The sequence below is a fragment of the Python bivittatus genome, unplaced genomic scaffold (genome assembly GCF_059951505.1).
Source record: "Python bivittatus isolate LINGU-HERP-01145 unplaced genomic scaffold, Pbiv_v1 ctg000840_np1212, whole genome shotgun sequence".
Taxonomy (NCBI): Eukaryota; Metazoa; Chordata; class Lepidosauria; order Squamata; family Pythonidae; genus Python; species Python bivittatus.
The window spans coordinates 8,647,384-8,672,309 of record NW_028277113.1 but is presented as its reverse complement, the minus strand read 5'-3'; the positions used below and the strand labels follow the sequence as shown (position 1 = coordinate 8,672,309).

General features: G+C 40.5%; 1 protein-coding gene across 1 annotated transcript in view; it reads right to left on the bottom strand.

Moving 5' to 3' along the window:
* CDH6 (cadherin 6) overlaps nucleotides 1–23,948 on the bottom strand; it is a 159,354-nt gene extending 135,406 nt beyond the window's left edge. The window contains exon 1 of the mRNA XM_088130687.1: nucleotides 23,538–23,948. The gene's annotated coding sequence lies outside the window, so the exon portion shown is untranslated. The remainder of the gene's footprint in view (nucleotides 1–23,537) is intronic.
* Nucleotides 23,949–24,926: the final 978 nt, after the last annotated feature.

The following is a 24,926-nucleotide window of genomic DNA, read 5'->3' as shown; positions in this document are numbered from 1 at the left end:
TGCAGTTATTCTTATTTGTTAGGAACTAAATATTTGCAAAGATGTGGCGGAATGATTGTTTTGATTTGGTTGCTTAGAAAAGTGTTATTCAATTCACAATCCTTCTGTTTGTGAATAAGTGTGTGGCAGGCCAGTAGGTTTTTGGTTTTTGCTTGGTGACCTTGATCAAGGCACCCCTTTAGCATCTGTGTTATATTATGCCATACACTATAAAAATAGTACACTAAATGGAGTGGAATTGATCAGGATATTTGTTTCTTACTTTCATTTTCAACATCAGCAATTTAACTGTTGCACTATTATGTTCCATTTTCTGAATACATCATTCCTATCCATCAATTTGTTTCTTTAATGGTGTAGAATATAGGAGGAACCACCTGGTGTCCTACTTTCCATCTCTGTTCTACTGCTATTATGTACATAAAAGGATTAAGGCTGGAATACCCAAAGGTCCCTCTCTTTGGGACTCTCCATCCTAATTACCCACAGCATTGTTTCCAGTTCTGGAAAGTTCTGGAAAGTTCTGTCCCTTCTGACAGTTAGATAGATAGATGTAGACAATGTAAACTCTTGCGGTTGTCCATGTTTCTCTTTTTCTCTGCTTTTCTCTGCTTTTTGTCCCATTTTGCCAGTTATTTGTTTTTGATGTTTGCTGATATTTAGTAAATAATCATCAAGCTACATTTTTTGCTAATTTGTGTGTGCTTGTTCCAACCTGGATATAGGCATTTACTGGGAGTGTGCTGGATGTAAACTAAACTGGAAATTATTCTCAGTAACATTCCAACATCACACTGGTTAATCTGGATAAAGTCATGCTGCAAATTATCAATGAACCTACACCAGCCATAATTCAAATTACACAATACAGTACAAAATACACAAATTGTGGCAGAACTGACTCCCTCTCTTCGTAGCTAACTGGATTCATCACCTCTGAGGTTTTTTCCCCTCAGGCAGCAGTGATGTACTGCTAAATTCTGAAGTGTGGAGCTTGTCTTTATAACCCCTGTAGTCATCTCTCCAAGGAGAATCTACAAACCTGCCATGACATCGTGCTTTTGTTATTTATTCTGGAAGAAACCAACCTTCTGGTTGAGAAGTCTATCACGGAACACAGAATTCAGTATTAAACCACAAATAAAATCTTACAAGAGATTTATGACATGTCCCTATAATCCTAGGCATGGTGTAAACTTCTCTGAGCTCAGTAAAACACCCTGAGCTTTAATATTGTTCAGTTTCCATGTGAAATGGAAACAATATTGTAAGACACTTGAAGAAGGCTCCTGTCAGCCCTCTGAGGTAGGCCAGACTAGGAAACCAAAGTTATGAATGCTAAAACTGCTTTTATTGTAAAGTTATATTAACAGAATCTTGCAAGTCTGAATACACCTCTCTTTATCTTTGTGATAAACGTGATCTTTGTGATTAACCCAGGGTTCTCACTCGAGGCACAAATGACGAGGCTCAAATTATCCTACTTTGGACACATTACGCAAACACCCAGCTCTCTGGAAAAAGGCTCTAATGCTGGGAAAGGTGGAAGGAAAGAATGGAAGAAGACAATCAGCAGCATAATGGATGGATTCAGTTACGGTGGCAATGAGTGCACCGTTGGGAGACTTGAAAGAACAGATTAGGGATAGATTGTCATGGAGAAAATCTATGTGATCACTAGGAGTTGAAAACAATTTGATGGCAAATAATCAATCAATCAATCAATCATCTTCATGATAACTAGGGAGGGTCAAGTCTGAAACACTTTCTCAAATTACTTTTCTAACGCTTTCTCAGATGTCTTTTATCTGACCATTGCCTTGGATGTGGCTCTTCCTCTTGTTCCTCAAGGTTATTCCTACTGCCCATTGCATGTCCCCATGAAAGAACCAGTTGGGCTCCCTTTGATTATTTATTTCATTTTATCTTCTTTATGCTACCTGTTACAGAGAAACATTATTATCGCTTCATTCTTTTGTCAGACAAAGAAGGTAGGTTAATTGCCCAACTGAGGTACCACTGCTCCTCTGCTGTGGCCTCACGCCATTTCATTAAATGTGATCTGGGATTGTTGTACATTTTTTTTGTTGAGGAGGGGTAGGTTTAATACAGAAGCTGTCAGCCAGTTGCATGAATTCCAATCTGGACGGCCTCTCCACCCACTTACGGAAATCAAACATTTAAAACTTTAATCTAATGCAAATTCCACATCTGACTGCACACAACTGAGAGGGGTTTTGAAATCAAAAATTGAATACCCAAGAGATCATTAGCAGATAAGATACATTAGTTAATGTATAAATACCTACTGCGTCCCAGTATTTGGAGTATGTATATACTGCAGGAAAATAGCTGCAACACCTCGCAAACACAGTTAACAATAGAGATAAAGATCTTGTCCATAAGTTGAACAAGAATCAGATCAGCATTTACCAATTCATTTAAATATATGCTACCTTAAAATCCCTTGCATGTTTGTGAGTTTAAATAGATGCTAGGGTAAATTAAAAATATGAAAGATAGAAACACTGAAGTTTTAGGAAAAATACAAAGGGGAGTTATGCTTTCTTGTATGACTCGGTGCCATCCCCTACTGATTTCACGGAAACAAATGCTTGAATTATCAAATGTCTCTATAACTCAGTACAAGCCAATGCATTTCTCACTTTCGTGTTTGCTAAAAAAAAAAAAGCATGTGAAAATTGGAGCAAGTCATCCTGTGCAGCCTTCCCAATCTGGCCTCTACAGATGTGCAAAAATATAGCCCCCATCATCCTAAACTGAGATTGAGGGAAACCATAGTCCAATCAACTGAGGTGCTAGTACAGGAAAGATTGATCTGTTCTGTTTTGTCTAGAGTTTTATTTCTAACGGTATTCTCTTTGCTCTGGGAAGCTTCTGAGCAGACTATGGAGCAGACTTTGCCCCTTTTGATTCTCCTCAGCATTGGTAAAACATATATTGTCTCTGAACATAGACGTTGTCTTTGCAATTAAGCTTTGTTGGACCTAGCCTTCAGATATTCCAACTGATCAAGGTTTCAGAACTGTGGTAAGTATAAATAATGATAAATTTTGAAAGGTTCACATAAAAAAACCTCCCCACCTCCCCAAAATGCAAATTAAGATTTAAATATCAAAACGATAAGTGCCTGCTAATCCTCTATGAAGGCACAAGCAGTTTGTCACAATCTGTGCAGTGTGGTTTAATACCAACTTCAACCAAATGGTTGCCTAAGGCCAGAAATCAGTGGGGATTCTATTTTTTCAGGGCTCGTTTGTCCCATTCCTATTTTCATGCCCGAGGGCCCTCTGACTGCCATTGATTTTGGCCTCCTCCTTCAAATAATCTTACGCTGAAGATCTCCGGTTTGATGAAACGCCTTATTAGGAAAACGAGTTGTATTTATATCACGGAAAAACTGGATGAGGAAAAATAAAGGCTAGAATGGAAGGAATGTTATTTATACAAACTGACACGGCTGCACTGTTGATGTAAAAGTGGTAATCTATAATCCATAATTCACTTTCAGAAATGAACCCATCATATTACATCACAGCGTGACAAATTGCTACTGTCGTGCTATCCAGCAATAAATTACACAGAATTGTTCCTGTCAGAGCAGAAACTTCTTTGTGCCTTAAAAAAGCAATGTCACTACAAGGTTATTCTTTTGTTCTTCCAAGGGACTTTCTTATCACCCAAACCATCTTGCAGCTCCATTTTATAGTCTGAGAAGAACAAAATCACAGGCCTTGTATATCAATGAAGAAAAAAATTGTTCTGAATATGGAAGGGGGAGGGGGAATATGTCTGTTCTCTTTTTTTCCTTAATTATACTTGTATCAACCAGAGGGTGTGTGCGCGTGTGCATTTGTGTGCATGGAGGAGTGTTTTCCTGTGTTTGTATGCATAGCAATAGCACTCCCCTCAAGTCTGTCTTCCTAGTGTCTCCCTAGAGCTGCTCCTTACCATTTAATTGTTTACTTTATTTTGCAAAAAAAGCCTGTTCGTTGTTTTGAAGTTCTTGCTTATGATGCCATAGATACTAGCAGAATATTCTTAATTATAAAAGCAGTCCACCCCCCCTTTCCCCCCCTCTACTTTTAATGGCAGGGACAGACATCTCAAGCCAGCTAAGATAATCATTTTGCCCTCAGATAAGCAAGGGAAGGAGTAAGAGAGTACAAACAACAGACATTTTAAATTTCATTTCACTATTTTTCAATTATTTAATAACAAATGGGGACTGTGGGTTGGGTTAAATTAGCCACACAAGCTTCGTATCAGTGTGAAGCAAAGCTCCTTTGCAGCTGCTTAATTAATCAGTTTGGTTTCCCATCTAAATGAAACAGTTTTTCTATCCCCCTCTATCTTTTCTAAAATCTCACCACAGGCTCTGTATCGAGTTAATCTCGTTTATTTCAGAAATGAGCTCTGCTCCATGCCATATCTCATCGAGTCCTGGCAATGGAATTGAGTCATCACTCATTCATTCATTCGTTCCCACAGATGAGGGAAGTTTTGCACTTGGCAAGTACAATTGCTCCTAAGGTATTATGAAGTGTCCAGACAGCTGTTTAAATAATTGTACCTCTCTTGCTGCAGAACAGTTACTTTCTGAGATTAAAAGGAGAGAGAAAAAGAGAAGAAAATAAAACAACTTGCAATAATGAGTTGCTTGGAACCATAAAACAAATGTTCTTGCGGGGTCTGTGCAGTGCAGCTCTGCTTGGTTTGGAAAACCTAGAGCACCTATTGACGAGGATCCTAATGCCCATATTTTTTAATGAATTCAATTATACTATTTTCTCTCTGCCTTACTGTAGCATAAGAAGGCATATTGTTGCCCTTTGGGGCCAGGTTGGGGAACAGCCACAAAACCAAGTCAATCTCTTCTTGGGATCCCGTTGCTGTAAAGATTCTCACCTCCCCTAAGCACAGAGTTTTTATTCCACATGCACATGTCCATAGTTCAGCCATGGATAAATCAACACTAGTGTTTATGTAACGCTGACTAAAAGCTTTCCTTTGTTATTAGTGCCTGCCTCTCCTCCTTCAAATGGAAAGCTCTTCATTTGCAGACCTAATGGCAAATTAAAGGTGGGGGCTGTATCTTGTACAAGCATTTGGAGGACAAAACTAACTGGAGAAGACAAGGATGTATATTCTTGATTGGAGCTGGCATGAAAGTACATTAGTGAATGTTTACAGTTCTGAAGACAGCTTGGCAAGAGGAGAGAAAGAGGGAAAATGGAACGTTTTTATCATCTGTTTGAGGCCTTGACACAACCTCTCACTTGGTTTGCATTGGCAAAGTCTTTGAAGCACCTTGAACTGGCAATTCCCAAGGAGAATGGCCATGTTCATTTGTTAAATAGAAGGAAATGGCTGTTGAAAGCATCTGGTATTCATCAATATGTCACAGAGTTAAGAAATTCTTGGTGCTATGGCACCAGGATATTTCTAGAAGCTTCTGCTGGCATTCTCCTAATATGTCTGTGAAGAAAAGTTTGGGAAATGGTACCATGGTCTAGAAAAAAAAAATACTGACTATATTCTATAGATGCTCAGAGTTGTTCCTAGAGCTATTCCTGTCCAAACTGTGCAATCACTCCTACCTACTGCACTCAAATAAATTCCCAACAGCTACCACATGGCCTGATATTGTATGCGTGTATACATGAGAAGGAAAGAATGTAGGAGAATGAGAGACACATGTACACGTGTTTGGTAGCACAGAGTTATCCCTGAGGAAGATGGCCCTCAGGATGAAAAATCATCCATTGATAGGGGGAGTGGAAAGAAGTGAATAACAATAATGCCTGAAACATTTCTGTCTACTGCAAAATGGCCTCTTTTACATTTGATGGGGCTGCATGGGCCAAAGAGAGCCAGGGCTGAAGCTACAATGCCAAGCAAGCCCTAAGCTGAAGGGAGGGCTGCCAAGAGAATAGATGAAAAAATGGCGTCAGTGAAAATATGTACCCTGAGCGAACAGCCTACATTCATTTTTATAGGCAGCTTGAGAAAAATACTGTATTCCATTCAGAGAGGCTGGAGATCTCAAAGTCCTGTTAGGTCATCAATTCCAAATAGTCTGTTGAACCATAACAGCCAAGCTCTCGGCAATGTCGTGTTTTCTCCTGCCCTTTTCTGAGGCAGTGGCCCCTGACAGGGATGCACATTAAGGGTGCTACATCCACACACTGAAACTCCAATGGGGTGGTTTACAAAATAATCTGCCAGCACAGAAATCCCTTCCTGTGACTGGCAGCCTCTTAGCTGTTTTCACTCTCTAGGTGGCATCACAGATTAAGTAACTCATGTATGTCCTGACCAACAAGAGACATCACCAGCCTTTTCCGATAATTGGCAACTGAAGGGGTAGGGGGAGAAAACCTGCAACGTGAAATAACAAACCCACAAAGATGGCACAGCCAAAGTTTGTCCTGAGAATCTGGAGATTCCCAAGCTGTCCTGCTAAATTTAAATCCACTTCAACATACTTATCCAAATTGTCAGCAATGAACGAACTGTTGTTATAAATGAGGTACACTGAGAGTGGTTGGTGAAAGTTCAGTGTAATAGATCTCCAGGAAATGAAGAGGAAGGTTGTGCTTTGATTCTGCCTGCTTCGGACAACAACCAGCAAGCAAATGGTGACTTGCGCTAATCAGCCTGATGAAATTTCAGCCAGTTGCTAGGAAGGGGAAGAAGTTCTGATATCCTTGCAGAGAATGCTGTATGGTCACGCACAGCGTATTTAAGTAGCTAGGCTGAATCAGTTCCAGGTTTTGTGGGGCCCTGGGGCAGTTTGTTGGGGCAGTGAACTCCCCTCGTCCTCTCTTCCTTGCCCTTGTCACTGCTGCCAATTTAAATGAGGAATCGACTTATGAGGGCATAGAAAAAAAAATCAACCTCCTGTTCTCTTTTCCATCCACCCCCCATTTAAACAGGTTCTGGCTAGGTTCATATTGGGATGGGCAACACCAAGAAATCCCAGGGTTGCTTAAATTTTAGGGGATCAGCCAAAGATGGCTAAATGTTTTGGGAAGGACAGCAACTTAACAATAATGCCTGCACCAATAATTCTAAACTGAAATTGAAGTCCTGTTAACTTGTTATATGAGCCTGAGATAAAACTCAGATATAGAAATATTATACACAGCCTGATCATGTTTAAAGGTCTTTGACCTTGGCTGGAAAAACCTAGGGTCAAATCTCCATTTAACTGCAAAGCTCCTTGAGTTAATTTAAGTTAGTCACTCTTTTTTGGTCAGCCCAATCTGACTCACATAATGTTAAGACAGGAGGAAACTCCCAGGTATGATGTCTCAAAGGAAAGGTGAGATATAAATGGAGTAAGAAAAGAATGTGCTTTTCATATTATTATTAGGCTTATTTCCTGCCTTTATTTGGTACAACTCAAGGTGGTGTACATAATGTTTCTGCCTATTTTTCCTGCAGCAGTAAACCTGTGAAGTGGGTTCAGCTAAGAGAGAGAATAACTAGCCCAAAGTCATCCAGCTGACTTTCATGCCTAAAGGAGGACTAGAACTCACAGCTTCTCTGTTTCTAGTCCAGCACCTTAACCACTACACCAAAGTGGTTCTCATGTGCTGACCTTTGAACATAAGTATTATCATCAGCATAGCTGAAGATTTTCTAATACTGAACATATATGTATATGGGATGAGAGCCATGTGGAAGACTTATCCCAGATGTGGGCAAATAATGATCCAGGTGCTGAACCTCTTTTTGGTGGCTCCAGAAATCATACCTTTGACTTTTTGTAGTTGGCCATTGAGAAATAGAATGCAATTTCTTGACATGTTTCAGTTGAGGGAAAAATGAGATTAAGTCTTCTTTTAAGCATAAAAGGCCAAAATAAAATCCTCAACCATTTTTCAAGCTCCCCCAAAACACACACACACACACACACACACACACAAAGGAAAAGACTCAATGATGGGAAAAGGTATGGTTCCTGACTGCCATGAGGATGCCCAACCCTGACCTGCCTATTATCGTGGTTTTTTATATATTTTTATTCATTTCTTAGATTTCTATCCCATTTCCTTCTGAGGAGATTGAGGCGGCATATAGGTTTCTCCCCTATTTTATCCCAACAACAGCAATTGGATGAGAAATAGTGACTGGCCCAAAGTCCCCTACTGGGCTCTGTGGTCATATGGGGTACTGGAACCTAGGTTTCCCTAGATCCAGTAGTCCTCTAACTTAAGCCTTAGTTCTCCTGGAATTGTGGCTGGGCAGGGAAGCATATTCTGACCCCACTGATTTGCCAGCCAACAAAGGAATTGAAGCATGGGATTGGGAAAACAACTTGCGAATGTAGACCCGTAATACCTCAGCCCAGGAGCAAGACATGGCTCTGGATCACTGACAGAGTCAGACTAGTCCAGCTCTTCCCTGTGCTGGAGATAGAAAAGGTTGATCCTTCAAACAATGAAAGAGAAGAACTCAACAGAAATCTTAAGGGGTTAAAGCAGGGAAAAGGGAAAGAGAGGGTCTTTGCTTCAGGAGCCTGCTATTTTTATAGAAATAGGTAACATATCTGGCCAGAAATTTGCACTAGGACTTTATTTCTGTTTTCTGGGGACTCCGGAATCTCACTGGCTCCAATTCTCTGCACCAGTTAGGAAATCTCAGCTTTTATCCATACTTTGAACTGAAAGTTTATTACAGTCAAAGGACTCAAGAACAAACATAATAACAACAAAAGAAAACAGCATACATTTTGACATTTCATGGGAAACAATTATTCAGAAAATAGTTTTGTCCTACATCTAATCAGGGCAGCCAAAACTTTTTATCCAGGTATGTCCATGAAGGCTCTTGGGGTCTGTACTAATAATGTGATATCTTTCCAGTTGCTTTATGGAGATATAGGACAGAGAGTTTCCAATGTGTAGCAGATCATTGCCATCCTGTAGTCTGTCTGGAGTTTTATATTTCCTTCCTTCCTTCCTTCCTTCCTTCCTTCCTTCCTTCCTTCCTTCCTTCCTTCCTTCCTTCCTTCCTTCCTCCCTCCCTCCCTCCCTCCCTCCCTCCCTCCCTTGATTTGCTATGATCAGGGCAGTTCTGTAATTTATCTTCTTCACTATTGAATGTTTCCACTTTAATGTTTAAACCATTTTTAAATTATTTTTTAAAAAAATAAAATTTGATTTTTTTAATCTCTTGTGAGAATTATTTATTTCCCAAAAGGGAAGAGAAGAATGGCTGAATCCTCTAATCATAGTCTACTCTGACATAGCCAGAAGGAAGCACTGTAACACTTATTTCAAATTTTGGCATGTTGACTTTTTAATCACAGAGTGTTAGCACAGCCCTTTACGTCTCTCACACACTGAGGTTAAGGGTAGCCCCCAGATAGGTGCTCCTAGAAGATAGGTGGTAACTTCTGGGAAAAGAAATTTGGTATCTACACTTTTCTATTTTGTGGTCCTCAGCATCTTAGTATACATCTGACTACCAGCAAGGGGCCAAGGTTTGCCAATGCTTCCCCCTCTCCAAACTCTGGTTCAAACTTCCACTTACTTTAAGTAGTGCAGTTCCATAATTATTGATCTTGGCCTATAACTTTTCTATTATTTCAGTTATGAAGCATTCCCCTTTAACTCCTATCATTCTATGCTTTACGGCTATTTTATGTTCCTCATTGAAAAAAAAATGTTTGCCAGCTGATTTAAAAGAGAGTCTGAGAACATGCATGTTTATCTTTTAAACTCACTAAAATTGTCCTTTATGTAATAGGGGAGCCTTTTCTGATGGGATAATGTTCTACTATGAAAAGTTCAGCAATAGGATCTCACAGGTGTTTGGAATGCTGCTTCTTCACTTAGAAGACGTTCATTAACCCTGATCCTGTAATTTTAGATGCCCAATACTATATTAAGATGGAATTCACTTAGATGTGCTCCTTTAAATAAGCTTAGGAGATACATACTATGTTTACACGAGACGTAGAAGACTCTGTTCATGTGAATCAGGATATAGTAGAATGTGTCCTGAGTTAAGGTTACTAGATAGTGTTAGACTCCAACATTTCTTTCTAACTCTTTCCAAGTTAAACTTTAGAGAAAATAAAGTTGCTTGCAGTGACAGGCATTAGAGAAGAAGAACGCCACTAGTCTGGAAATATATTCCTTTGGGCACAGAAAAGGGAAGAATACAAAATGAGAAAGGCCCAAATAGAACAAATAAAAAGATATCTTCCAAGGAATCAAATATGATTGTTTACAATCTGCTGCAGCTTTATTGTTTTTGGTTCTTATGTGCAAACCTGGTCAGTTTTAAAATGTATAATAAATATTCTGCAGCCAGAGTACCATTATAAATGATACTACATTTATCTAGTGAGCACACCTCATACAGTGAGGCCAAAGTCTCACCTTGTGGCACTTGGGGTCAAGCTGCATTTCAAGAAAGAGATTTCTGGGAAAGGAGAGGGAAACAGAAAGAGATTTCTTTAAAATACTGTTCCCTTGGATACTCCTTTTGGGCAGCAAAAGTTAAGGCCTAGGATGTGAATGGTGGTTGCATAAAAGTTAAACTGCCAAAATTCCAAGGCCTCGTTGCTCAGATAGGCTGTTCTTGTCACTTGCTGCTTGATGATATGGTGGCTGAGAAGCCTTTGGCAGAAGTTGGCTGCTGGTGTTCAAAAAGCAGAAACACAGTCACAAGTCTAATGTCCTCTTTCCTCATCAACAGTGATGGTGAAGTGTGCCCTCCTCTTTAGATCATTGCCTTTGTTCAGCTTTTAAGAATGCTAGTCTTCTGTAGCACATTTTGGTTATTCCAATAATGCTAACTCTGCTTGGCATTTTAAAGTCCATTTTGCACATGTCAGGTTCTGCTTGAGGTGGTAGTTCTGGTTCTTCCACACTCAGTCGACAATATGAACTATAGTCCAGTCCTGTGTGCGGACGCTCAGAACGAAGTGTGTCTGATGGAGTTTGATGAGTCCATCTTAGTCCAAGATACGATTGTAGCTCCAAGCTATCTTTAGTATAGCCATTCCTTTTTCTTTCTGAAAGCCTCAAAGGCTGTTCCTAGAGTGATGCCTCTAGCCATACCAATAAAAAGATACTATCATGTAGCTATTCCATACTTTTCTATTTTAACAGATTTTTGTGGAAAGAAAAAAAAGAGAACAAGCAGAAGCAAAACAGGAGAGGGTTAAAAGAATAGGAGGATGAGTGGACCTCCCCAACAGAATACTGTGAACATAGTCTTTTATCTGCCTGATTAAAAACCTCACCTGAAAGCAACATAACAAAGATGATTTCATGGAGTTCCCCCCCACACCCATTTATCTTTGAATTAGCAATTCTTAATATTCCTACTTCAACCATATTTTGCCAAAACCATTGCTTTCTGTCCTCCCTTTTGTAAATCAGCATCAGCACCTTAACTTTCTTCCCTTATTTTAACAACCTACTGATAACAAGACCAATCTATACCCATACTATGGATAGTAGGAGCACCATGCAAATGCAGAGTCTGACCTATTACAATAGCTTTCCTCAAACTGGCACTCCTCAGGTGAATTGAATTTCAACAATAAGTCCCAGTCAGCATGAGCAGCATTCATGCTGCTAAAGGGAAGATGAGTTGTGGAGTCCCAGGCATCTGCGGGGACCTTCTTGGAGAATGCAGTATTACCACCTTGTAGTTAATTCTGCTCAAATTGATCTGAATTTTTATACTAGCAGATATTTCTTCACTGAGGTTTTTTTTCTTTTCTTTTTCCCTTCAGTGCTGTTGGCAACTGGCACAAAATAAGCCAGGCAAGAAAGTTGTGCTGAGACATCATAGCAAATCTCTTTGGAACTTAATTGCAATCAGCTATGATTTGCAAGAGCTCAACTAGGATTAGAATTGATAAATGGCAAAAAAATTACCTTCCCCCTTCTCCAGTGCATTCAGGTAGGACAGCCTCGAGTGTCAAAATCACTCGCTCCCTGAGCTTTTATGTATGACCTCCATGAACTGAATCAGCTACATAAAAACAAGAACTGGAGTATAAGGATTCACGGTACAAAACCACGCATGATTATTCCAGAGGAAGCCCCATTGAGGTCAATGACTTATTCCCAAATCCACTGGGGTGATGGGCAACAAGATTCATGCTAATGCCAGCATCTTCCTAAACTTCCATAGTCTCCCCAACACTGTGCCACCAAAAGTCTGGCAACAAACCACTGAATAAAAGTGCCACAAATTCTCGTTAGTTTTCACTAAGAAATGAAATAAAATAGATGTGTTATTGTTAGATTTTTATCCAATAGATAAGATAGATAGATAGATAGATAGATAGATAGATAGATAGATAGATAGATAGATAGATAGATAATTGATAGGTATTTATTTCAACTCAACTCAAGGCCCCAAACACACCTAATCCTCCTGCCTCCTATTTTCTCCACAACAGCAACCCTGTGAGGTGGGTTGGGCTGAGAGAGAGTGACTGGCCCAAAGTCACCCAGCCGACTTTCATGCCCAAGAAAGCCCTTGAACTCAGTTTCTGATTTCTAGGCCAGCACCTTCACCACTACACCAAACTGGCTCTCTACAAGTGTTAAACCTCTGATATGCTGAAGGCATCTGTAAAATGCAGGAGAGAAAGAAGCGAAACATTCCCCTCTACCCGCAGTCATACTATATAATTATATGTAAATATAATTTATAATAATGTAAAATATTATATTAAAATATTAAAAATGCAGTCCACAGACACATGGCTGGAAAATCTGAAAGACCAGGTTAGGGACAGACTGTCACAGAAAAAACTGTATCTATGTGGTTGCTAAGAGTCAACACCATCTTGATGGCACATAATCAATCTAAATCAGCAGACACCAAAAAAGTTGCTCACCCTAGATCAGTGTTGTCCAAACTTGGCCACTTTAAGATGAGTGGACTTCAACTCTCAGAATTCCCCAGCCAGCCATGCTGGCTGGGGAATTCTGGGAGTTGAAGTCCACTCATCTTAAAGTGGCCAAGTTTGGACAACACTGCCCTAGATGTACAGAATTTCAAAGGCAGAGACAAATGTCACAGTGAGTGTCAATACAGTCCTAGGCTCATTCTTTTATGAGTGCATCTTACTGAGCTGTGTGCGCATGTAAGTATGAATTGATTGGACCTGTAAAAGGAAATAGATATCTGTAACACACACATGCCAATGATGCAGAGGTTATTTCAATGAATGTTGTCCTATATTTATGGATAAAATATACTCTTTCAATCTGGAAATGATAAGGTCAGGTCTCATATGAAAGCCTGAATCTTACATCTGTTTAATGTACGCCTCTCTTTCATGCTTCCATAGGTTACATTATGCCATAAGTTAAATAGGAACGTGTTCCTCTTCTAGATTGTTCAATTATGTAGCGACAAGAGATGCCAACTGGGGATAGGAAACTCTAAAACCTCTCTTTTTAATCAGTTATTATCTTGAAACTGGACTTGGATTGAACAGACTTTCAAACAGGGGAGTTTGTAATACTTGAGTACTATACCTGCTTCCCCAGTCAAAGATCACTGCCTGAACATGCAATCCTGCATTGTTAATTATATATATACTTGAAATAACAATTATATGATAATTATACATACTATGTTATTTATTTTAGCTATATGTCTCTATGCTGAAGTACAGAACAGAGAGCAATTTGTTCAGTTCATGTTTTCATGCACATTTATTCAAACGGCATTTTGCTGATACTCAGATCATAGCGCAATTGTGCATTTTCACAACGAAAGAAATGGGCATATCTTTTTTTCAAAAATGCATACACAAATTTGCATGTAAGAAAAGTGCATGAAAATGGATATAAATACTCATGCAAGTCTTTTAACCAAAGGCCACATATGAAGAAAACAGACTGAATAAATTTAAGATTAGAAATCTGAGAAATTGGTTAAAATCAGTCTTGGCAGATTTATCCATGGCTTCTGAGAAGTGAATCCCATTTAAATCAGTAGGCCTTGTTTTGAGCTAAACAGGCACACAATTCTTCAAAAGTCCTCCTGCAGCTACTGGGCTCTTGATTCGTTCTGCCCTAACTTGGCTTAAAATATCAGTAAATGGTAGCAAAGTGTTACGGAAAACTCTAGTCCTTTGCTGCAATCTTTTGATCGTCCAATTTTCAGCAGCCCAGATACGGCCCGCTCTTGATAACTGTACAATCCTGTACTTGCTTCAGAAGTAAAAAGCATGTGCTTTATTTTGAAGGTTAAAAAGAGTTAACCTTACACATGGCTGGTTACATTCTTAAGCTCCAGGGATGCAGAAGTATGCACACTAGAATCAAGATAGAAGTTTTGGGGTAAAAATCTTGTTAAAGATTAATGAATAATCACTGCATAAGCTTTTGTGGATCACAGGCCACTGCATCAGATATAACATACTCACCATCAACCCTATACCCTTTTCCAAATTTTTCTAGTGACCCAGCCAGAGTACTAAACCTGAAGGACATCCATTCTAGCCTTCCCAATAGGCAAAAGAAAGCTAATGCTTTACTTAGGTTTGGTATGAAAAAGATGGGCTGGCACATGCATTTGTTGTTAATGTGGGGTTTTAATCTGCCTGTTCATTTCTGCAATGGCTGGCCTTGGACTCATTGATTAACAGCTTTCAGCACAATCCTATAATATCATGTGTTCCTTTGAGTTGTTTGTTTGTTTTATTAAATTTAGGTGCTGCCTGACTCCAAAATGTCTCTGAGTTTGTTCAAGGTTACTCCCAGATAATATTTTTCATGGAGGTTAAACCTGTCATTAGCAACCACTTATGATATATTCCATTTTCAGTATCTACCTGTATCAACACACAAACAGGAGAATGTTGCTGAGTGTGGATCCTGTTTGCAGGCAACGAACACACAGGACTTGACCCAGCACTGCTCCTTCCTACTGTATTCAGTAAAACCTTAATCCTGTATGCATCCCCTGAAAAGCAATTCCACTAGAGATTAATAGGGTTTATCTGGAAGTAAATAACGTTAAATTCTATTTAGCACTGCAACCCTCTAAACATTTAACCTGGAGGATGCTCCACTGATCCTAATTCTCAGTAACCATATTTAGAATGAGACTAATTTTTGGCATTTTGCCTACAGCATAATCTCATGCAAAGAGCCCTCAATGGGAGTAGCTCCTAACAAAGTGTGCACGTTAGGGTTGAAGCCTGAGTTCCTGTCTATGAGATAAAAATACTGGATTTTGCCTTTTTCGATCCCTTTTTTTAATGAATATTTCTAGTCTTTTTAGCAAGCATATACAGATACTAATGATGGGAAACATGAAAATACCTAACAATAACAGCTGTATTATTTTTACCTTCATTCATTTTGTTTTCATTTGTATTACTCCTGATTTCTTTTTGGCTCAGGGGTAACCCAGGCCTGAAAGCAGTAGTGAGACTACAACTTCCAGCTGCCTGAACTTTACCTAAAGCTAAATCCCACTGAGTTCAATATAGCTTATTTCCTAATAAGAATACTTAGAAACACAAACTCAGTGGGGCTTACTTCCCAGTTAACATGTTTTGGGTAAAGCTGTCAACTGCCTTTTTCATCTGCTCAAAAAGATACGGAGAAGCAGTGGAAAGATGCCTCAATCCTTTTGAAGATCCAAGCAAGAACAGAATCTCTGACCCCTTTGGATCGCAGTGGATGGTGGTCATCTCTGAATCCCAGCTTCCATCATCTTGATCAGGGCACAACAGACAGAACTTAAACCATTAATAACTTAGTTTTAAAGCCCAATAGATCTCTCTCTTCATATCTGTGATTAGAATTGCCAAGTGCTGGACCCATGTCTTTTGTGTGTGTGTCTGTGTGTCTCCAGCCTAAGGCTGCCCTTTCTGACTTACCATTGTAAGGACTTACCACTCATCAAACTAGAATGCAACATAGTAATGAGTGCCTAACTTTTTGGAGTCTATGAACAGAAAATTAAGAGAGGGTAGCAGTAGTTGAGAAGTTAAGCCAATGGAAAGTTGCTTTTTCATATATGGAGGAGTGACTTTGCTCAGAGGCCAACCTTTAATGACCTGTTGACCTGCTGTGGTCCTCCACAGCATATCCCATTCTGTTCCTCAAGACTCCCCAGGCCTCATTAGCAGCTTTTAGGAGCCTGGAGATCTTAAGAGAGAGAAAATGAGGTACTCCAACTTGCAGAAGTGGAATTGTTTTCTGCTAAGGCAAAGCCATAATGGATACAGCCCATTCATGTTCTAAGTGAAAAAGCCCACATCTTGACTTTTCATTTCTCTAGTAATCACAGTCTCCTACTGAACTGAGCCTTCCCCTAACCTATTCCTGATTGGACTCCACGGTTAGTCAAAACAAATGGAAATACAGAACAGATTCACTACCTATTATCTCACAGGCTATTGTAAATGTTGCAAGGAGATAAAGGAATCAGTTTAGCAGGGAGCAATTTAAAGATGCTAAATGAGCATAGTAGCAGCATATTCATGAATGGTTCTTGTCACCAATTCTGTCCTTGGGTCTATGTGTGTGTTTGTGTGTGTGCACGTGCGTGCACAGCCTGGGCACATACAGTATAAGACAACATTTGGAAGAGCCAGGGTGCATATTTTATATTGAAAACAAAATCCAATAGTTACATTTTGACTATACAATATTCACTCTGGCACAGCAGCCTAATTAATCCATAAATGCCTCCCCATATTGCCAAAGGCAAGGCATCATTAAATGGATTGGTTTGAAACACAACAAGGTTGGCAAATATCTGAGCTTGAACAGATGGAAGATATATAGCCAATGAGTATACAGTATTTGGAATATGGAACTGTGCCTTGTCGTGATTATGATTTATTATGATTATTTTTATTTAATAATATTTAGAACAGCCTCCCAAGTCACGTTATTCACAGGTGGAACAACAATAGTTGTGTGTCTCATTTTCAGTGAAGGTGCACACTGCGAGAAGAGAAGTCTGAGAAATTAAGGCAGACTGGATTATGGCACTGGTTAAAAGATTCCAACTAGCTCTATGCTGGACATTTCTTGCTGATGAGAATTATGGTTGTCTCATAATTCTGAGGATTTTCATGGTGGTCTGGACTGAAATTAAGCACAGGCAAGTGTGTAAGAAGAGATTTCCTTAAGAGGGATGAAAAGCATGTGAGCTCTCCAAACTCTCATTTATAGCCAGGGTTCAAACATACTTAGACACTTCACTATATACAGGACTGACAGAAATTCAGAATGGGGGTTTAGACTTTGTTATGTGTTTTGGTTATTTTTCTCAGTTTGCTAACCAGTGAAAAAATGAAAAGGGAAATAACTAGCAGGGTTAGTATACCCGGAGCTGCTGCTAAGCCTCTATCAGCAGAGCTGAAACTTGAAAATAATTCGACCATTGGAATCTGATGGTTTTCAGTTTTCATTGCAATAACTGAGCTCTACAGATCCACACACAAACTATGGAACAAGAAATATTGTATGTTTATACCTATGACTCTGCCAGTGTGAAACTCTCTGATAGAAAAAAAAAATGTTCCCAGCCAACCTGTCAATAGAAGAAATCAGAAGGAAGGTTATTGTACTGCACTGAAAACCTTCCTTCATTTGTAATTTTCAGTGGCAGCTGCATAACCTCAAAATTCAAATTTTATCTTCTGTTCACATGACACTTTCCCTATCTCATCTTCATCGTATTATTTAAATGGTCTTAATGCATTGTTTGGTGTCCCACAGAAGATATGATATGTCCTCCATAAGCACCTCCGAGCCAAAGTGTCTAAACTTTACTGTCCTCCCCTACACACTTTGAGGGGTGGGTATATGTAATTCCACCAAACCAAACAGAACACAAGAAAAGTCAGGTCAGCATATCCTTTCCCTGGTGAGAGTTTATATTGTTACGGAAAAAGTGGGTTGCACTAACGATTACTGGTAAGATTGACTTTTGGGGAGTTTCAGGTTATTAATCACAAAATGTATCATTAAATGGATTAAACATAAGCACAATCCAACTAACAATAATTACTTTTAATGAGGTGATTATTCAGGGAGACTTACTTCTGGTACTTAATCTTCCCATTGAAATTCACAGGTCAGAAAACAAACATCTTGGGGTTAGTTGTTTGAATGGGAATATGATTTCTTATGGCGGCAAAGAACAATTATAAGTCTTCCATTACCAAACAAAAGGCCGCTATATTTATGTATTTATTTACCTGAGTATTAATACAATTCTACCAATAAATAATGTCTTTTGTTAATGTTCAGTATATTCCTTCAAATATTTTGTGAGGGTTACACAGCTATTCTTTTTTTAAAAGGTTAAAATATGGCTGATCTATCCATTAAAAGCATTTCAGTGATTAAAAATTGTCCATCACTAATTGGGCAAAGTTTCTTAAAAAGAATCATAACATTGTTTTTTCGGATTGATACCTCTAAATATAATTGAACACAGAATGTATAACATGCCAAACAGCGTGATGCTACAACACACATCATATTTTTTAAAAATAAACCTAACTATCGTCTTCAAAATGGTTTTGTTCAACTTTTAAAAAATACTTAGTTGGCTGATTGCCCTGCTCTTCCCATGATTTCAAATCTAAAAAGTGTTTTTTGTCCAATTATAATGCACTGCATAGTAATCACTGCTGAAAGGTAGCATTGTAATGGGGAAAATAAGGAGCAGTCATGGTCACTGGTCATTAGACCTAGTCTTCTGACTCCATCCACTGGCTACTGCAGTCAGTAAAGCAATCCTTTGGATCACCTGCATTGTTCTGACCCAGAGATCCAGTGAGGGGGCAACATATCCTTAATTATCATGTTAAATGTCTGTTAAATGCTAAGAAATTGTGGGATTTTGAATTGAGAGGACTTTCTGGGTTTTATTTTAAAGACATATAACAAATATATCAAAATATCAAATTAATTACACATAGTTAATATAATTCTCCCTCATGTATAAATATCTATCATGTAACATATTCGAATTCATATGCAATGTTCTGATTTTGGCTTCCAAGTAGTATTGAAATCAGAAGTCAATATGTTTTTGCCACAAGCATGAGGAATAGTACCATGGCAAAATTCAAATGAATTTCACCTTTGTTAAATCCACCAACATTCAATCTCAAATGTTCTTAACTTTGACTTCGTAGTGCTTCCTTCTGTGCTCATTTAAATAAAAACATTTAGGTGGCCAATGTCAACAACTGTATTAAAGGATTGTTAGGCCTCATAAAATTTGCTGACCTGTAAGAATAAACATGACATTCCAGAAATCAATTAGATGACCATTTTCCTTGCAGAATGTACTGAAGCTTCTTATTGCTTTAAAGGAAAATTATATTAAATAATTTACTCAAGGTCACATAGGAAATCTTTGTCAAGAGCAAATGATCAAGACTGAGGACGTAGCTCAAAATTAGCAGCCCAGTACAATACCTTGATGAACTGTTGTATTTTTAAATAAAATGTTACCATTACATTTTAAAAGAATCCTTTACAATGGATAGATTTTTCTCCAGTCATCACATTTGAATTATGACTTGGATTCCTTGCCTGTAAGATTCATAATTCAGAGGACAGGAAGGTTTGAAAAAGTATTGATAATCTGTTCTTACCCCATTTTGTTGGGCAAATAAGATCCCCAGCTGCTGAATCAGAACTAATTTTGGGGGGAAAGAAAAACACACACTCTAGATCAGTCAGATTGTTGTCCACCCCCAACTGGCTATCCCCACTTCATCCAACAAGGACAGAAAATCTGCTTCTATCAAATTCCAATGGATAATAACCTTTCAGAGTTGAAAGCCATTTTATAGAGTGCAAGCTGATTTGTGCCCTGAGTCAAGAGGAAAAACTGATTTACTAGTCCATAGGACTGCTCCTTCAAGAGTTTATACATAAAGCTACAAGATATGTCCTCCAAGTGAATATTAACAGTAGAATCCTAGCCACATCAAGAGTGCCCCAGCATCCTTCTCAGATTTTATTTTAAAAAAGTGTTGGAAGAGGACATTGGTATCTAACAGTAACCCCAACAGGCAATACAAAAGAAACCTGCTTTGCTTTTCCATTATTTTACAGGTCAGGGAGTACATTCATTCAAAGTGCAAGTCTAAATGAAATAGTTGAACCAGTAACTTAGGTGAACTCATAACTACGTGCTTACATCTTGGATGTATTCCTTCCACTATACAAGGTGTACTATGTATGCTTTTAGACCATAATAAAAACAGCTGATCTACAATATAAAGAAAATCCACATCTGAGCCTGACCCTGTTGTTCTTTAGTACCAAAGTTGTTTATTCTTTACATCAGAGTTACTGGAATGTGGCAGGTTAATGTTTATGCCAACGCATGATCATAAATCATGACATAAAGCTGTCAGGCCCAGCCCAAGAACAACGGTGAAACAGTCCAGTTGAGTTAAGTTCCTTTATTTGCTTACACCATATAGGCAGAATCTTGCCAGACTAAATCTATATTACTGTAACTAGTGGAGATACCCTGGGAGATTCTAGGGAGTGGCTATCCTGAACCTCTTATGCTTCCCACGCTCCCTCTGTGGACTGTGTGGTCTTTTGTCTCCTTTCCCTTCCTGGACTGCACCCCCTTCTTCCTGATAGCCTTGCTCTCTGTTGCTATCCACCACAAAAGCTTGGTTTTGCAGTGAGGTTAATGGTGTAACCAATTGAATAATTTCAGTTTTGTTGCCTGCTTCAAATTTCATGAGACATCCATAAACAAAGTTGCTCTCTAAATAAGCGTTAATACCAGAATATGGCATCAAAATATACCTACACTGGATTCTCTCTCTCTTCCTCTCTTCTCTCTCTCACACACATACATAAAATAAATCATGAACTAAGTGACATTTATTCAAGACTCATGGCATCTCAGTTAACTGGGGAGGGCCTTCCCTTGAGATTCCATCCCAAAATATGAACAAGCAGGTTACAAGGAGGGAAAAGTCTTCAAGGAAGGTGAAACGTTTTGATGAAACTTTTGTTCAAAACTTTCACGCAAGTTTTTCAAACTTGATGACCCATGTTCCACGCATCCACAAAGATAAATGGAATGTATCTTCATTAGGTTCCTCAGTATTGGTTTTGGTGTCACAGCTTTTAATGCTCTAACCTTTCTCTCCATAGGAATAAAGGATATTCAGTTGCAGGAGAATTGCAGGTATCTGACATAAGGCTAAAAAGGCACACATTGAGAAACATATCTTAAATGGAAAACAGTGATTTTTATCAGTGTTGTTGATCTTTTTTAATCAGTGTAATCTTGAGATACATGATTGCAGGAAACAAGTGTGACAACTATTATCAATAGGAACTGGTACTTTAATCCCTAAAGGGGACACTTTTAAGGGCCTCAGTTGGCTGCAGAGGATAACTGCAAAGGAGCCACCTTCAATCCTAATAATTCTCACTTGCTTTTGGGACATCTCCTCTGCCTCTGCCTCTGGTTTCTGAATAACCAGTGACTTTGGATTGCAAATTGCTCAAAACTGGGAGCAGGAAAGCCTGGGTGCAATTCCTTGCCAGGAAACGGACAAAAGCCGGGAGTCCGTCTGATAAAATCAGTGGGAAGCAATTCGGACCTGCCGTTATTTATTAGCACATTCAATTTACTTCAGGAATATTGTATCACTTCCTTTCCCTGTGGCAACTGGACAGAGATCTATGTTTATATCTTATGGAGGAACAGCGAAGAAGAGTTGTCTGATTGCGTCTTGCCAGATTCATCTGCAGATTCCCCATCCTCCTTCCCAAGGAAAAGTTGTGCCCTTAAAAAAGAGGCAAGACACGGGGGATGCTGCCCTCGATCATTCCCACCATGTCAGAGGAGAGGAAGCTCTCAATCAATTTGCTAGAACACTTAAAGTTCCAGGCAAAGATTTACGGCAGAACCAACACAACCTCCAAAAAAAGCTTTTGCCATGCCTGGAGGAAGAAGGTGCATTTGTCTCTGGTAAGCTCAGAAATGCACATTTCTACTTTCCCAATGCACCTCATCTGTAATACCCCTCTAAAAGCAAGACAGGGAAATATTTGCATGTATGTGTAACTAATGTAAGTATCCTTAATGTAGTCCCACACCTAGTACCATTCTTTTCATGTAAGTTTGCACACACATCTGCACACAACATGAAGCATATAATCTTACACAGAACTTTCAGCACAACAAGCAAGAACTGTGTGTGCATGTTTCACCTACCGAGTAATTTGCTGATTTCACCATAAATGCATGATCCATCAAACTATTTTTCTTAAATGACTGCTGTTTACCGGAGAACTGCATTGGTCCTGTTTGCGGACTTTTGCTCTTCAGACACACAGATTGGCTCGCTCTTGGGAAAGAGGGGCCGAAGCATCTATCTCCCTCTCCCATCTCACGGTCAGAAAAACTTTAAGTAATAGGTGCCATAAAGAAACATCCCTTGACCTCTTTGGGGCAAAAAGCAGCAGATGTGCTCTTGATCCCTTTCTGGTTAAAGGCGGCAGATGTGCTGCTGAGCTGAGTGTAATCTTAGCCATTATATTTCATGATCCTTGAATGTCATCAGGAGTTACTGTAGAATCTACGACTATCCAATTGCACTTACAAAGCGCTGCATTTAACTCTCCATAAAATATGGATTTTATTGCAGCACTGTCAAGACCTCATTCACAACCGCTGACCTCTGTGCCATTTACCTATCCCCAATTCCTCCAGCCTTTGGATTCATACACACAGCATGCATGCATGTAATGCATTCCGATATCTAGAGTTTTGTCTCACCCTGAAATCTTAATTGTCTAGAATCACTTAGTGCCCATCTATTCACCTTCACACCACCCCATTTTTCCCCCTTATAAACCTATAAAGAGATTTTTAGAGTTTACCAGAAAGCCCTTCTCTCAATTGCGCATCTCTTCTAAATCAGCATCTTACCACCGGCTCTCCTTCCTCTCCCTGCCCAAGAGGAGCAAAATCAGATCTCCGGAGAAGTTTCCTTTTCTTAGAAAAAGCCAGCAAGAGGGGTCTTGGTGAGCTTCCCGGGATCCGGCAGATTTGCAAGCGGCAGCCAGGCAAGGCTTCTGACTCCTTCTCTACTTAACGCGACAGGGACCTACTCCTCCTAACAAGCACATTAATTTCGCGCATCCAATTGCCACCCTATCCGTGCGCCAGGCACACACGCCACCTTTCCCCAGCCTCCGAGAGCGCCGCGCTGCCCATGTGCGAGCCCTCGCTCCTCCGCTGGCCCCCGAGTAACGGACCTGCCAACTTTTGCAAACAACAGGGAAGGATTCGCGTTCACAGCAGCCCCCCCCCCCGCCCAAGAAAAAAGGGAAGACGCGGAGCGGGCGGCGGGAGCGAGAGAAGCGAGAGAAGTAAAGCGAAAGAGCCCAACGCCACGCCAAGGGAAGAAGCGCCGCTTTGCTGCAGGTTCCCGCGGCCGGGCGGCTTTCCCGGAGCTCAAAGCCTCAGCCCCGTCGCCTTACCGTTGGGAAGGGAAGGCAAAGGATGAGTCCGGCCGCCCAGCCTACAGAGCCGGGCAGGAAACGCGGCCGGCGTCGGTGGCAACGGCGCCGCTTCTCCGGCTGCCTGTCTGCGCCTCCTCCGCGGCTTGTGCTGTTGCGGCGGCGGCGGCGGCTGGTGCTGCGGGACCGACTTGCCTGGAACGGGGCTCTTCCGTCTCTTGCTCGCCCAGCATCCCTTCACAACTCTGCCTGTCGGGGGAAGCGAAGGCGGAGGGGCTCTCGGGTCGACGCAATGCCCCCTCCGCACTCGCGAGGCTCTGAAGGGGGAGAATAGCACGAGGAGCGCGCAGAAGAAGAGGAAGAGGAAGACGAAGGGCTCGGTCCCTCGCCCCGTCCCCTGCAGACGCGCAGCCCCTGGACGCTCCCGTTGCTGCTGCGCCTGCTGCTCTCTCTGCCGCGCCGCTGGAACTGCAGCCTCGCAGAGAAGGTTAAAGGCTGGGGAAAGAGAAAGCGCCTCTTCCAGGCACCCAGCGATTTGCAAGTGAATGAGGTGGGAGGGACGAGGGGGAGGGCTTTGTGGAAGGACCCCCCCCCCGCCTCACTGTGTGACAAAGACTGGCTTTCTTGGCGGGGGGGGGGGATCGCTCCAGCAAGTCCTCATCCGGCCAACAGCCATCAACTAAGTGTGTTCAGGCATTGGCATGTTCATTGCATATGCCTTTAAGATGTAGATTTATCTCCTCCGCCCTCAGTCTCTCTGTCACTACATCTCCTGGGTTTAAAGTAACTGGTCCCCAGTTTTTTCTCACCTTTGGAAAACGATTGTCGCTATGAGCTTCTCCACAATATCGTTGATGTAGAAATTAAACAGCAAAGGTACTAAAATACACCCCTGAGTGACAGCCTTGCAGGTAGGCCCCACACTAGAAAGCCGACATGAATGGCCAAGCCTATGATTTGATCTACAAGTGTTTTTTGTAGAAAGGGAGGGAGAGGGATCAACCTGCTACCCTGGGCAGGAACCCAAATCAAGCATCCAAACCAAAGAAGCTCTTCCTTCTGCTGGGACCTGAACATCTACTTGAACACCTCCAGTGAAGGAGAGTCCACCATTTCTCTAAGAGATTCCCCTGCTGAATTGCGCTATTTAAGATTCCCCCCCCCCCCAAACTGGGTATTGGCTAATGTTAGGAAAAAAATCCTCTTTCTTAAATTCATTGTTCTGTGGTCTCTCCTTTGAGATGGTGGAGAGGGGCCTAGGCCTTCTTCTGTATGATATCCTTTTAGGTACCTGAAAATGATATCCAATCCCTCATCAGATGAAACTTCTCAAGATCTGTCAAACTGTCTCCATAGAATTTACTTTCCAGTCCTTGAGCATCCTTGTTGCCGTCCTCTGAACATATTCCA